Genomic DNA, 12443 nt, shown 5'->3' on the forward strand with positions numbered 1-12443 from the left:
TTTCCTCCAACCCTTCTTCCTGCCCCCAACCCCCAGCTCATTTAGCTTTTTTCTTATATATAGAAATATATGTAGCCAGGAAGAAGGAATATTTTTCCTGTCCTTCAGGAAAAATTAGGCAGTATTTTTTTTTTTTCTTGAGTTCTGCTATTGCTGTTGCTGAATCTTCCAACACCCCTTGTTCCTGCCCCTCTAACATTCTTTTTGTTAGCTTTGGCGTCCACATGTGCTGCCATTTAGTTTTATCCATCTGCTATAAGTCACAGTTGTTTCTATTTCAGAGGAGATATTCTCTCCCTTTTGGTATATGTTTTAGTCAGTTTCAGGTGAACTAGTTTTAAATGATTAGAATGACCTGTTTTTTGTTTCTAAATCTGATTAGCCATTCCATTAATTCTCTCAGATCATATAACTAGCCTCTCCCTTTTTTATTTGTAAACAAACAGCACTGTATTAGGCTTTGCCCTATAGAAATGCATAAAATAGAGATTATATTTAGGTAAGACCACAAAATTACACATAAAACTCTGTAGTAAAAGACATCTAATGAAGTGGAGTGGTGGTGGTAGAAATGTTTTGTGTGAGTTGGCTGTGGCAATTAGCAATTAATTTCAATGGTCTAAATTGGCATGCTGTGTTATATACTGCTTTTTTTCTGTGTATAATACTTCAAAAAATTACAAGTTGTAATTGTATTGATTTTCACATTACATAAGAGAGTAAAGAGAATAAGACATCACCTTCCCTCTCCCAGTTTCATTCCCCACGGTGAATTGTGCTTGCTTTTGGTTGTGTTAGTAGTTTCTGTTAATAATGTTCTTTTTAAAAATTTTATTCGTTAATTCTGAATATTATTATCTCATGAATGATAGTTTTTTCTCTCCTTACTCTTTCAATCTCCCAGTTATAATTAATTTTACATCATCAAGGTGTTTGCATTTTGTTCTATAGGTATGACTTTTTTCATATTTTGTTTTTGAGCCACTTCTAAAAATTTCCAGCCTAGAAATATATTTAATGTGATTATACAAATACTACAGAACAAAGTGGAGTGGCCCCACAGAGAATGAAGTGTAATCCTATGTACATTAAAACTTCATCATTTGAAGTGGATTTCTTTTTTAATGTACTTCTCTTCCTCTAAGACAGACAGGCAGTCCCTGAGTTATAAATATCTGACTTTTGACTTGCACTTAGGAATGGAGGGTATTACAGGTAATAGGTACATGTACCTGTTCCAGCTTACATACATTTTCGATTTGAGAACAAGCCTAGAGAACCTATCTCATTTGTAACCCAGAGACTGCCTATATTCAGCTGTTGTATCTTAATTTCATGTTCTCTCTTTCTTGGATTTTTTTTTCCCTTTGTTTAGACCTGGTCTTTAAAAAGGAGCATCCACATTAAAGAGGGTGCACAAGAATTTTGGGGAGCACCAGTATACTTTGAATATTTTCTAAATTTAAATTACCTGTTAAATTTTTAACGGATTATTTTTTATTTTAATTTTGGTATGTTTTACAATATGCATAATTTATTATAGTAATATGTTTATAAATAAATATTTGCTGAAATATTTTCAAATGTGTTTTTACTCTTAAGGATGTGCCATATTAAAACTAAATATTTAGAGTTTATTGGGTTCAGAATACTACATTAAGTAATTTTCAGTATAGGATTGCAGACTTTTCAAGTATTTGCTGTCTAAGAATGTCCTTTATTTTGTCCTCATTGTTGAATACATTGGAGTACGGAAGTCATAAGTTTAATTTTTTTTTCAAAAACCTTAAAAGCATTTATTACCTTAATAGCATTCAGATTTCAGTCTGACTTATTTCTTTGTAGATAACATAGGACATTTTAAGATTTTCTTTCTTTTTTTATGGAATTATGGGATTGTACCAGAGTATGTCCAGGTGTAGATCTTTTTCAGTAGTCATTCTTAGTAGTTGGCAGGGCCTATGAAATCTTGTCTTCCTTCAGATTAGGTGAATGATCTTTTTTTTTCTCTCTTTATGTATCTCTTGTTTTTACCTTTTTAATGAGTCCCTCCTCTTAGATGAATATTGGACCTCCTCGATCTGTTCTGTGAGTTCCTAATTTCTCTTATTTCCTTTATTTTTTGTGTTTTTAGCCTGTCTCCTAAAAGTACTCTGTCTTTTGTTTTTAATTAAGAACGCTTGTTTCTGACCACTCTGATTGTTCCTACTTCATTCAAATATATTTTATGAGAATTTTTATAAATATACCATTCTGTCTCCTGATCTTGTGTCCATTTCTATAAGGGTTATTTTTATTCTCATTTTGGGTCTTTTCTTTTATGCCATTAGTTTTTCCCAAATGTCTGTTATCCTTGGTTTTTTTATTACTATTTTAGGATGAAGGGCTGTGTTACTAAGTGATAACATCTGGCTGTCATGGTTTCCACTGCAGTTGTGTCAGTCTGTTTCTCCAGCAGTCCTCTTCCTTCAGTGAGAAGTTTGTGGACACATTCAGTGGAAGTGAAAAGATGTCTCAATATGATGATTTCCCTACAGCATCTTAAATAAGTTGGAAACCCTCATACATGTCAAAGTAACGAGGGCTTTATTTTGTGTGGTAGAGTACTTTAATAACCATTTAATTTCTGTTAGGAATTATTGTTTCTCCCCTCTTCCCCCAACCCCAGTCTCATCCCTAATGTTTGTTGTGATACTCAAAGTTAGACCTATCTGTATTCTTTTTGTCTCTCAGGAGCCCACACTCTCATAAGAAACATACCCAGACAGGTGGTCCCCATCCTTTGGCAAGATGGTAAAAGCCACAACTGCCAGCCTTGGGAAAGAGGAAAGCCACAGTTGTCTCAACCTAAATACCGTTTCTAAAATAATTATCTGGATGATTGCCACTTGGCCTTTTCCTGCTCTTTATATTTGATTGAAGGTTGGTTTTTCTTTGGGTCTACTTGAAAGAAGCATGGCCTTCTCTAGTATCTTGGATTGTGATTTTTCTTCTGGTATTTGCTAATTTTTTTCCATCTAATTGATTTCTCTGCTAATTTATTCCCATTTGTCTGCCTTGAATTTCTAGAAATTTCTAATCTACCAGTATTGCCCTCTCTGATTTTCTAGCTGCTTGTGACTTCATTTTTTTTTTTTTTGTAAAAATTTGTTATCTCCTTGGTGTGTTGGGAAATAAAAGAGATAGATAAAGTGCTTACTTCACTGCCTTCAGCCATATACAGTATTTTTTTCAAAGTTCCATGTTGGGTGCAATAGGTGATTCAGGTAACAGAAATTAGAAAATTGATAAAAGGCTATATACCTTTATACATATGAATTGGGAAGAGAGTATGAAGCCTTTTTGTTCTGAGCTTTTAAAACCAGGCATTATTTTCTGTTACTGATATGCTGGAAAAGACAAGTCTTTTAAGAATTTAAGTTCGGATTCAAGTCCAAGCAGATACTGCCACATTTTAGTGCTTTGACCCTTGGTAAGTTAAGTAGCTTTTTTGCAAAGTAACTGTAGTTTTCTCATCTATAGTATTGGCAGAGGCAATTATTACTTTTCTTATAGAATTAATTTAAGAATCGAATTAGATAAATACTTCAGACTGGCATAGTGAAAGTCTTCTTGCTGTTCAGGAAAATGTTAGTTATACAACTTTTAGATAGCTCTTTTTTTCCAGAACAGTTAAGTTTCTGCAAAGCTGCATATAAAGCAGATTATTATAAATTTTCACAATGATTCTCTTTGTAGTACTGAAGGTGCGTTTGCAGAGAAAAGTTCTTTCAAAAGTTCTTTCTTCACCAAGTTTGTTCTTTCTTCACCAAGTTTTTAACTTGGTGAAGAAGTTTGGTGGTGGGTTGCTGGAATCAGTAGCAAGCATACTTGCAGATGTTAGCTACCAGAGGTGATTGTTCTCTCCGCTAAAATAGTGGAGCTTTTTGCATGATGGGGCTCATAGGAAGCCAAAAAGTAATAGTCCTCAAATTGTATCCGTCTGTGTGTGCACTTCTGTAAAGGCATAATAAAAATGATGTGTATTTTTGTGACCTTTTTGAATGTGTTTGTAATTTTCCTCAAATTTTTGTTCAGTTGTTCCAAAACCCAACATACTTTTTCTTCCTTGAATCCCTTTTATTAGTGAATTAAATCTGTTTTCTAAATTATAAACCTTGATGTCATGCACAATTCCTCAAAGTCTTGTCACTTCTGCCTCTGCAATTGTGATATCATATATCTGACATCTTATAGCATAAGTTAGTTTTTCCTGTTTTAAAACTTAGTATGAATGGCATCACACAGCATATGCTCTTTTATGTCTGGCTTTTTTGGCTCAACATTGTCTCTGTGAGATTCATCCATTTTGGATATTGGTTTCAGGTTGTTCATTTTCATTACTGTAGTATTCCATTGTAGAAATATATCACAATTTATCATTCTACTCTTGGTGGATTGTTTTTAGTTTTTATCAAAAATTCTTTATTACTCTTTCATAATTATATCTAGAATCTATGAACATTTTTGTACCGACCTTTGATGAACATATGAATGTAAGCTATTGGATATATGTCCAGGAGTGCAATTGATGGGTTATTAGGTATTGATTTCTTCCACATTAATAGAGATCACAAACAGTTGTTTAAAGTGGTTATACTAACTTATACTTTGATCATAATTGCAATTTTAGAGATTCAGTTCTCCGTATGTCCCAACAATTTGTATTGTCTTTTTCATTTTAGCCATTCTGTTGTAGTATCACGTTGCTGATTTAGTATGTTTGTAGTATCACATTGCTGATTTAGTATGTTTGATGTAAAGGAAGTTTAACACCTTTTCATATGCTTATTAATCTTTTTAATATCTTTGTTTTTCATTTTCTTTTTCAGTATTTAAGTGTTTGGACATTTTTCTGTCGAATTGCCTGCATTTTGTATAAGAATTTATAGGGATTCTCTGTATATTCTAGTTGTAAATCCTTTATCAGATACTTATATATGGGTATTGATGTAAGTATTGATATCAGATACCTTCTTTTAACTCCTGTCCTGTTTGACAAATAATCTGTCTATCTCGGGGTTTTAAAGACATTCTCCCATTTCCCTTCCCAAATCTTTGTTTCTCTACTTTGATATTTATATCTGGAATATATTTGGAATGATTATGTGTGTGATGTGAAGTAGAAGTCAAAGTCTTTCCCCCCATACAGCTTTTCATTTGTTTCAGCACCGTTTGTTAAAAGATTGTACTTTCTGTATTGTACTTCATTGTTATCATTGTCATAAATGAACAGACTCTGTGTGTCTGTTTCTGGTTTCTTTTATTTTTCTTTCTTTGGTTGGCTTCTCAATTTTTGTACCAGAAGTACTATACTTTCTTAATTTCAGTTGCTATACTTGAGGTGGAAGATACATTTTTGTCTCTCTAATTCTTTCATCTTGTTACTAATTATTGTTTTGGTTGTTTTTCACCCTTTTGGATTTCCATGTAAATTTTAGAATCAACTTGTCAATTTCCACAAAAAGAAGCACTGGAATTTTTATTGTGATTACGTTGAATTTACATGTCAGTCTGGAGAGAACAGGTGTCTTTATAGTATTGAATTTTCTAATTTATGAACATAGTGTATTTCTTTACTAATTCAGTTTAGTTTTACTTTCTCTCAAAATCATTTTGTAGTTTTCCATGTAGAGATTGCATCCTTCATTAGATTTATTTCTAGATAGTAGATTTTTAAATTATACTATAAATGGTATATTTAAAAAAATTTATGTTCTGATTGTTGACATATAAAAATACAGTACAGTTTTTTTTTTATTATTAAATCATAGCTGTGTACATTGATGTGATCATGGGGAATGAGACACTAGTTTCATAGACCATTTGACACATTTTCATTACACTGGTTAACATAGCCTTCCTGGCATTTTCCTAGTTATTGTGCTAAGACATTTACATTCCACATTTACTAAGTTTCACATATACCCTTGTAAAATGCACCACAGGTGTAATCCTACTAATCCCCCACCCTCTGCCCATCTCCCCCCTCCCTGCCCTCCCTTTCCCCTTTTCCCTATTCTTAGGTTGTAACTTGGTTATAGCTTTCATGTGAAGGCCATAAATTAGTTTCATAGTAGGGCTGAGTACATTGGATACTTTTTCTTCCATTACTGAGATATCTTTGAAGAGTATGTTCCAGCTCCATCCATGTAAACATGAAAGAGGTAAAGTCTCCATCTTTCTTTAAGGCTGCATAATATTCCATGGTGTACATATACCATAATTTATTAGTCCATTCGTGGATTGATGGGCACTTGGGCTTTTTCCATGATTTACCAATTATGAATAGGGCTGCAATAAACATTCTGGTACAAATATCTTTGTTATGATGTGATTTTTGGTCTTCTGGGTATATGCCTAGTAGAGGAATTATAGGATTGAATGGCAGATCTATTTTTAGATCTCTAAGTGTTCTCCATATATTTTTCAAAAAGGAATGTATTAATTTGCATTCCCACCAGCAGTGTAGAAGTGTTCCCTTTTCTCCTCATCCACGCCAACATCTCTGGTCCTGGGATTTTGTGATATAGGCTAATCTTACTGGAGTTAGATGATATCTCAAAGTAGTTTTGATTTGCATTTCTCTGATGATTAAAGATGCTGAGCATTTCTTCATATGCCTGTAGGCCGCGCGCCTGTCTTCTTCAGAGAAGTTTCTCTTCAAATCCCTTGCCCAGCCTGTGATGGGATCACTTGTTCTTTTCTTGCTTATATGTTTGAGTTCTGTGTGGATTCTGGTTATTAAATCTTTGTCGGATACATAACCTGCAAATATCTTCTCCCATTCTGAGGGCTGTTTGCTTGCTTTACTTACTGTGTTCTTGGCTGTGCAGAAGCTTTTTAGTTTGATCAGGTCCCAGTAGTGTATTTTTGAAGCTGCTTCAATTGCCATGGGGATCCTCCTCATAAAATACTCACCCAGCCCGATTTCTTCAAGGGTTTTAACAGCACTCTCTTCTAGTATTTTTATAGTTTCATGTCTTAAGTTTAAATCTTTAATCCATTGAGAGTCTATCTTAGTTAATGGTGAAAGGTGTGGGTCCAGTTTCAGTTTTCTGCAGGTTGCCAGGCAATTCACCCAGCACCATTTCTTAAATAGGGAATCTTTTCCCCACTGAATGTTTTTAAATGGCTTGTCAAAGATTAAATAACGATAAGTATCTGGATTCATCTCTTGGTTCTCTGTTCTGTTCCAGACATCTACTTCTCTGCCGTTTTGACCACTATCGATTTGTAGTATAGTCTGAGGTCTGGTAGCGTGATTCCTCCTGCTTTGTTTTTATTTCTGAGTAATGTCTCAGCTATTCAAGGTTTTTCTGATTCCATATAAAACGAAGTATTGTGTTTTCAAGATCTTTAAAGTATGGCAGTGAGCTTTAATAGGGATTGCATTAAAATTATATATTGCTTTGGGTAGTATGGACATTTTAACGATGTTGATTCTTCCCAGCCATGAGCATGGTATGTGTTTCCATTCATTAACATTTTCAGCTATTGGGGCAGCGCCTGTGGCTCAGTGAGAAGGGCCCCAGCCCCATATACTGAGGCTGGCAGGTTCAAACCCGGCCCCAGCCAAACTGCAACAAAAAAATAGCTCTGCATTGTGGCAGGCGCCTGTAGTCCCAGCTACTCGGGAGGCTGAGGCAAGAGAATTGCCTAAGCCCAGGAGTTGCAGGTTGCTGTGAGCTGTGTGATGCCACGGCACTCTACTGAGAGCAATAAAAAATTAGACTCTGTCTCTACAAAAAAAAAACAAAAAACATTTTCAGCTATTTATTTTCTTAGAGTTTCATAGTTCTCTTTATAGAGATCTTTCATGTCCTTTCTTAGATAAACTCCCAGATATTTCATCTTCTTTGGCACTACTGTGAATGGGATAGAGTCCTTAACTGTTTTTTCAACTTGACTGTTGTTGGTATATATAAAGGCTACCAATTTATGAATGTTGATTTTGTAACCTGAGACGCTGCTGTATTCCTTGATCACTTCTAAGAGTTTTGTAGTAGAGTCCCTAATGTTTTCCAGATATGCAATCATACCATCTGCGAAGAGCGAAAGTTTGATCTCTTCTGACCCTATAGGATACCCTTGATCACCTTTTCTTCCCTAATTGCAGTGGCTAAAACTTACATTACAATGTTAAAGAGCAATGGAGACAATGGGCAGCCTTGTCTGGTTCCTGATCTGAGTGGAAATGATTCCAGTTTAACTGCATTCAATATGATATTGGCTGTGGGTTTGCTGTAGATGGCCCCTATCAGTTTAAGAAATGTCCCTTATATACCAATTTTCTTAAGTGTTCTGATCATGAAGGGGTGCTGGATATTATCAAAAGCTTTTTCTGCATCGATTGAGAGAATCATATGGTCTTTGTTTTTCAATTTGTTTATGTGCTGAATCATACTTATAGATTTACGTATATTGAACCAGCCTTGAGACCCTGGGATAAAACCGACTTGGTTCATGATGTATAATTTGTTTGATGTGTTGCTGGATTCTGTTTGTTAGGATCTTGTTAAATATTTTTGCATCTATATTCTTTAGTGATATCGGTATATAATTTTCTTTTCTTGTTGGGTCTTTTCCTGGTTTGGGGATCAGTGTGACGTTTGCTTCATAGAACGTGTTGGGTAGTCTTCCTTCTTTTTCTACCTTTTGGAACAGGTTGAGTAATATAGGTACTAATTCCTCTTTAAGGGTTTGGTAGAATTCTGACATGAAACCATCTGGTCCCGGGCTTTTCTTTTTAGGGAGGTTTTGTATGGTTGATGCTATTTCAGAACTTGATACGGGCCTGTTCAACATTTCCACTTGATTCTGGCTAAGTTTTGGAAGGTGATGTGCTTCCAAGTATCGGTCAATTTCCTTCAGATTTTCGTATTTCTGAGAATAAAGTTTCTTGTAATATTCATTAAGGATTTTTTGAATTTCTTAGGAGTCTGTTATTACTTCATCTTTTTCGTTTCTGATTGATGAGATTAGAGATTTTACTCTTTTTTTCCTGATTAGTTTGGTCAAAGGTTTATCTATTTTATTGACCTTTTCAAAAAACCAAATTTTTGATTTATTGATCTGTTGTATATAATTCTTTTCGATTTCATTTAATTCTGCTCTAATTTTGGTTATTTCTTTTCTTCTACTGGGTTTGGGGTTGGAATGTTCTTCCTTTTCCAGTTGCTTAAGATGTCCCATTAAGTTGTTAACTTCCTCTCTTTCCGTTCTCTTGATACAAATTTCCCTCTTAGGACTACCTTTGCGGTATCCCAGAGGTTCTGATAATTCGTGTCTTTATTGTCGTTTTGTTCCAAAAATTTGGCAGTTTCCTTCTTGATCTCATTTCTGACCCAGCTATCATTCAGCATAAGGTTATTTAGCTTTCATGTTTTTGTATGAGTCCTGTTGTTATTGAGCTAAACTTTTATTCCATGGTGGTCCGAGAAGATGCAAGGAATAATTTCTATTCCTTTAAATTTACTGAGGTGAGACTTGTGGCCTAAGATGTGCTCGATTTTGGAGTAAGTTCTGTGGGCTGATGAGAAGTATGTGTACTCACTTTTGTTGGGATGAAATGTTCTGTAGATGTCTGCTAAATCCAAATGTTGGATGGTTTGGTTTAAATCTAAAATTTCTTTGCTCAGCTTCTTATTGGAGGATTGATCCAATACTGTCAAAGGAATGTTGAAATCTCCGACTTATGGAGCTGGAGAAAGTGGCTCATGTCTGTTAGAGTTTCTCTTATAAATTGAGGCGCATTCTGGTTTGGTGCATAGATATTAATATCTGAAATCTCATCATATTGAGTATTACCCTTAACAAATATGAAGCGACCATTCTTATCCTTCCTTACTTTTGTTGGTATAAAGCCTATTGTATCTGCAAATAAAATTGCAATGCCTGCTTTTTTCTCATTACCATTTGCCTGAAATATGGATGACCATCCTTTCATCCTGAGTCTATATTTGTCTTTTAAGTTATGCAACAAATATCTGACCTGAGTTATTGTATCCAGTCAGCTAACCTATGTCTCTTTTAGAGGACAGTTTAAGCTGTTCACATTGATGGATAATATTTATAAGTCTGGTAAAATTTTGTGTATCAAATTTTTCAAAAGTCCATGGACATTTTAGGTATTTCTCCAGTGTGGTAGTTTGGGTTTGATCAAAAGTTTCTGAGTGAGTTTACTTTTGTGGTGGAGAATTGGGTTGGTCATTATGGATGATAAGTCCTGGATATCCTGAAGAACTGGTTTGGTTATGGCAGATTTCTTCAACATATGAATGTCATTAAAGAATTTAATTTCTCCATCATAAATGAAACTCAGTTTAGCTGGATACAGGAGCCAGGGTTGAAAATTATTTTGCTTTAGGAGATTAAAAGTCGATGAACACCCTCTTCTGGCTTGAAAGCTTTTAGCAGAGAGATCTGCAGTCATTCTAATATTCTTCCCTTTGTAGTTAATGGCTTTCTTACTTCTGGCTGCTTTGAGAATCTTCTCCTTCATATTAACTTTAGTAAAGTTAATTATGATATGCCTGGGGGATGTCTTATTGGGATTGAGTCATGCTGGGGTTCTGAAACTGTCTGCTATCTGAATTTCAGAATCTCTTGGTATGTCTGGAAATTTTTCTTCATAATTTCATGGAGAAGGGCCTCTGTGCCTTGCGAGGCCACTTCATTACTTTCAGAGATTCCAATAAGGCAGATATTAGCCTTCTTCAAATTATCCCAGAGCTCTCTGAGAGAATGATCCTTTTTTTTTCTCTCCATTTCTCTTCCTCTTTGAGAGTTTGGGAGCATTCAAAGGCTTTGTCTTTAATGTCAGAAATCCTTTCTTCCTCTTGTTCCACTCTATTACTGAGGGATTCTACTGTATTTTTCAGATCTTTGAGGGCTGCAAATTCTTGCTTCAGTGTGTCTAACTCTTCGGTGGCTTTTTCTTTAAATTCGTTAAATTCTTGAGACAACCTTTGAATTTGTCCTCAAATTCCTAATTCCATTTTATTAATCTTGTGTGCAATACAAATTCCGAATTTGATTTCTAACATCTCTGCCGGTTGTTTGTGAATGGGATCTTCAATTACATTTGCCATATCTTTCCTTGGGCGGGGGGGTTGATCTATTCTGGTTATTCATGTTACCAGAGTTTTTCCGCTGATTCCGCCCCATGATTGTTTTACTCCCTTTGATTTTTCCCCTGGAGCTTTGTCTGGGACCCGTACAGTGCTGTGGCCTGAGAAACTGGGGCCCTGTTTGTTGTGGTTGGGCTAAGTGGTTCTGTCTTGTTTTTATCTGGTTTCTGTTTGACCCTAGTGAGACAGTTACTCTGGGTTGAAGTCTCAGCTGTGGAGAAATACCAGCAATTAAGTCACCCCGCCCACCACAGGCACCAATTGGAAAAGGAAAATCAAAGCTTCCTACAACCACACACCCAGCACACTACCTGAATAGTCCTCCGACGTTTGGCTCAGTTCAAAGGGTCCAAGTCAGTTGTCTCAGTCAGCACCTGTCTCGGGTGGGAGAGTTTAAGAGGTCACTGGGAACTGTATCACAGGATTCTGATTTACTACTCTTATATGGCTTGCTCTAGTGCTGCGTGGAGTCAGGAGGAGCCACCCAGCAAATAGATCAGTTTGGGAAGGTTGATGCCTCCTTCCCCACCTTGCAGCTCTGTCACACCCAGTCGCTGCTAGCCCCGCAGGGCTGTGATCCAGTCAGTTGTCTGCAGTGAGCAGATACTCCAGAGGTTTGTACCTGCCTAAATCACACAGAAGTCCGTATCTGCTCTTCCAGGCCGCTGCTCTCTGCCTCTATCCAGGAGGGGGTCGTGAGGCCTGTCAACTTCGGGCACTTGATGGAGGCTGGGGGTGTTCACTCAGTTTTAGCCCCACCCTTAGTTTATGTTACTGGCTGAACAGAACATCCCTGTGGGAGTTTGTTTCTGACCCTGCTAAATTCCTCTGAGAGGAGAGGCTTATTTGAGTTCCCAGAACGTGTGGCCTCAGGCCCTGTCTTTACTCCTGCAGGTTTGTATTCGCAGCACGATTAGTTATCAGCTGTAGCTTCCTGGCCTCCTTTGTCTATAGGCTGATGCTCTCCTGAGGGCTGGGTGTGTCTTAGGCTCAGTAAAGTGGTCCTCTGGATCAGCCACATCCTCAGAGTTTCCTGGCTCTGCGCGTGCGTTTTCTAGTCCCTGCGTTCCACCCTGGCCAGTACCGCCTCAGGCAAACCCTTTACTCACGGGGCCTGTGTTTCAATCCCGGGTCTGTTCCATGGTGGTTGTCATCTGAGAAGATGCCCGGCCTCATCTGGTTGCCCAGGGAGATAGGAGGAGTAGCTACGGGATATCTGGGAGTAGGCCTTGTTATTGCTACAGACGGCTGCTGCTCTGTACCTCGGGTCAC

At 36.6% G+C, this 12443-nt stretch overlaps 1 protein-coding gene across 6 annotated transcripts in view; it reads left to right on the top strand.

The window, feature by feature from the left end:
- SPOPL (speckle type BTB/POZ protein like) overlaps positions 1-12443 on the top strand; it is a 75220-nt gene that overhangs the window by 20170 nt on the left and 42607 nt on the right. The window contains exon 1 of one of the 6 annotated variants that reach the window (XM_053597569.1): positions 2734-2922. The exons of the other annotated variants lie outside the window; for them this stretch is intronic. The gene's annotated coding sequence lies outside the window, so the exon portion shown is untranslated. Of the gene's footprint in view, positions 1-2733; positions 2923-12443 lie in introns of those variants that run through there. 6 annotated transcript variants of the gene reach the window in all.

Source organism: Nycticebus coucang, chromosome 7 (assembly GCF_027406575.1).
Source record: "Nycticebus coucang isolate mNycCou1 chromosome 7, mNycCou1.pri, whole genome shotgun sequence".
Taxonomy (NCBI): domain Eukaryota; kingdom Metazoa; phylum Chordata; class Mammalia; order Primates; family Lorisidae; genus Nycticebus; species Nycticebus coucang.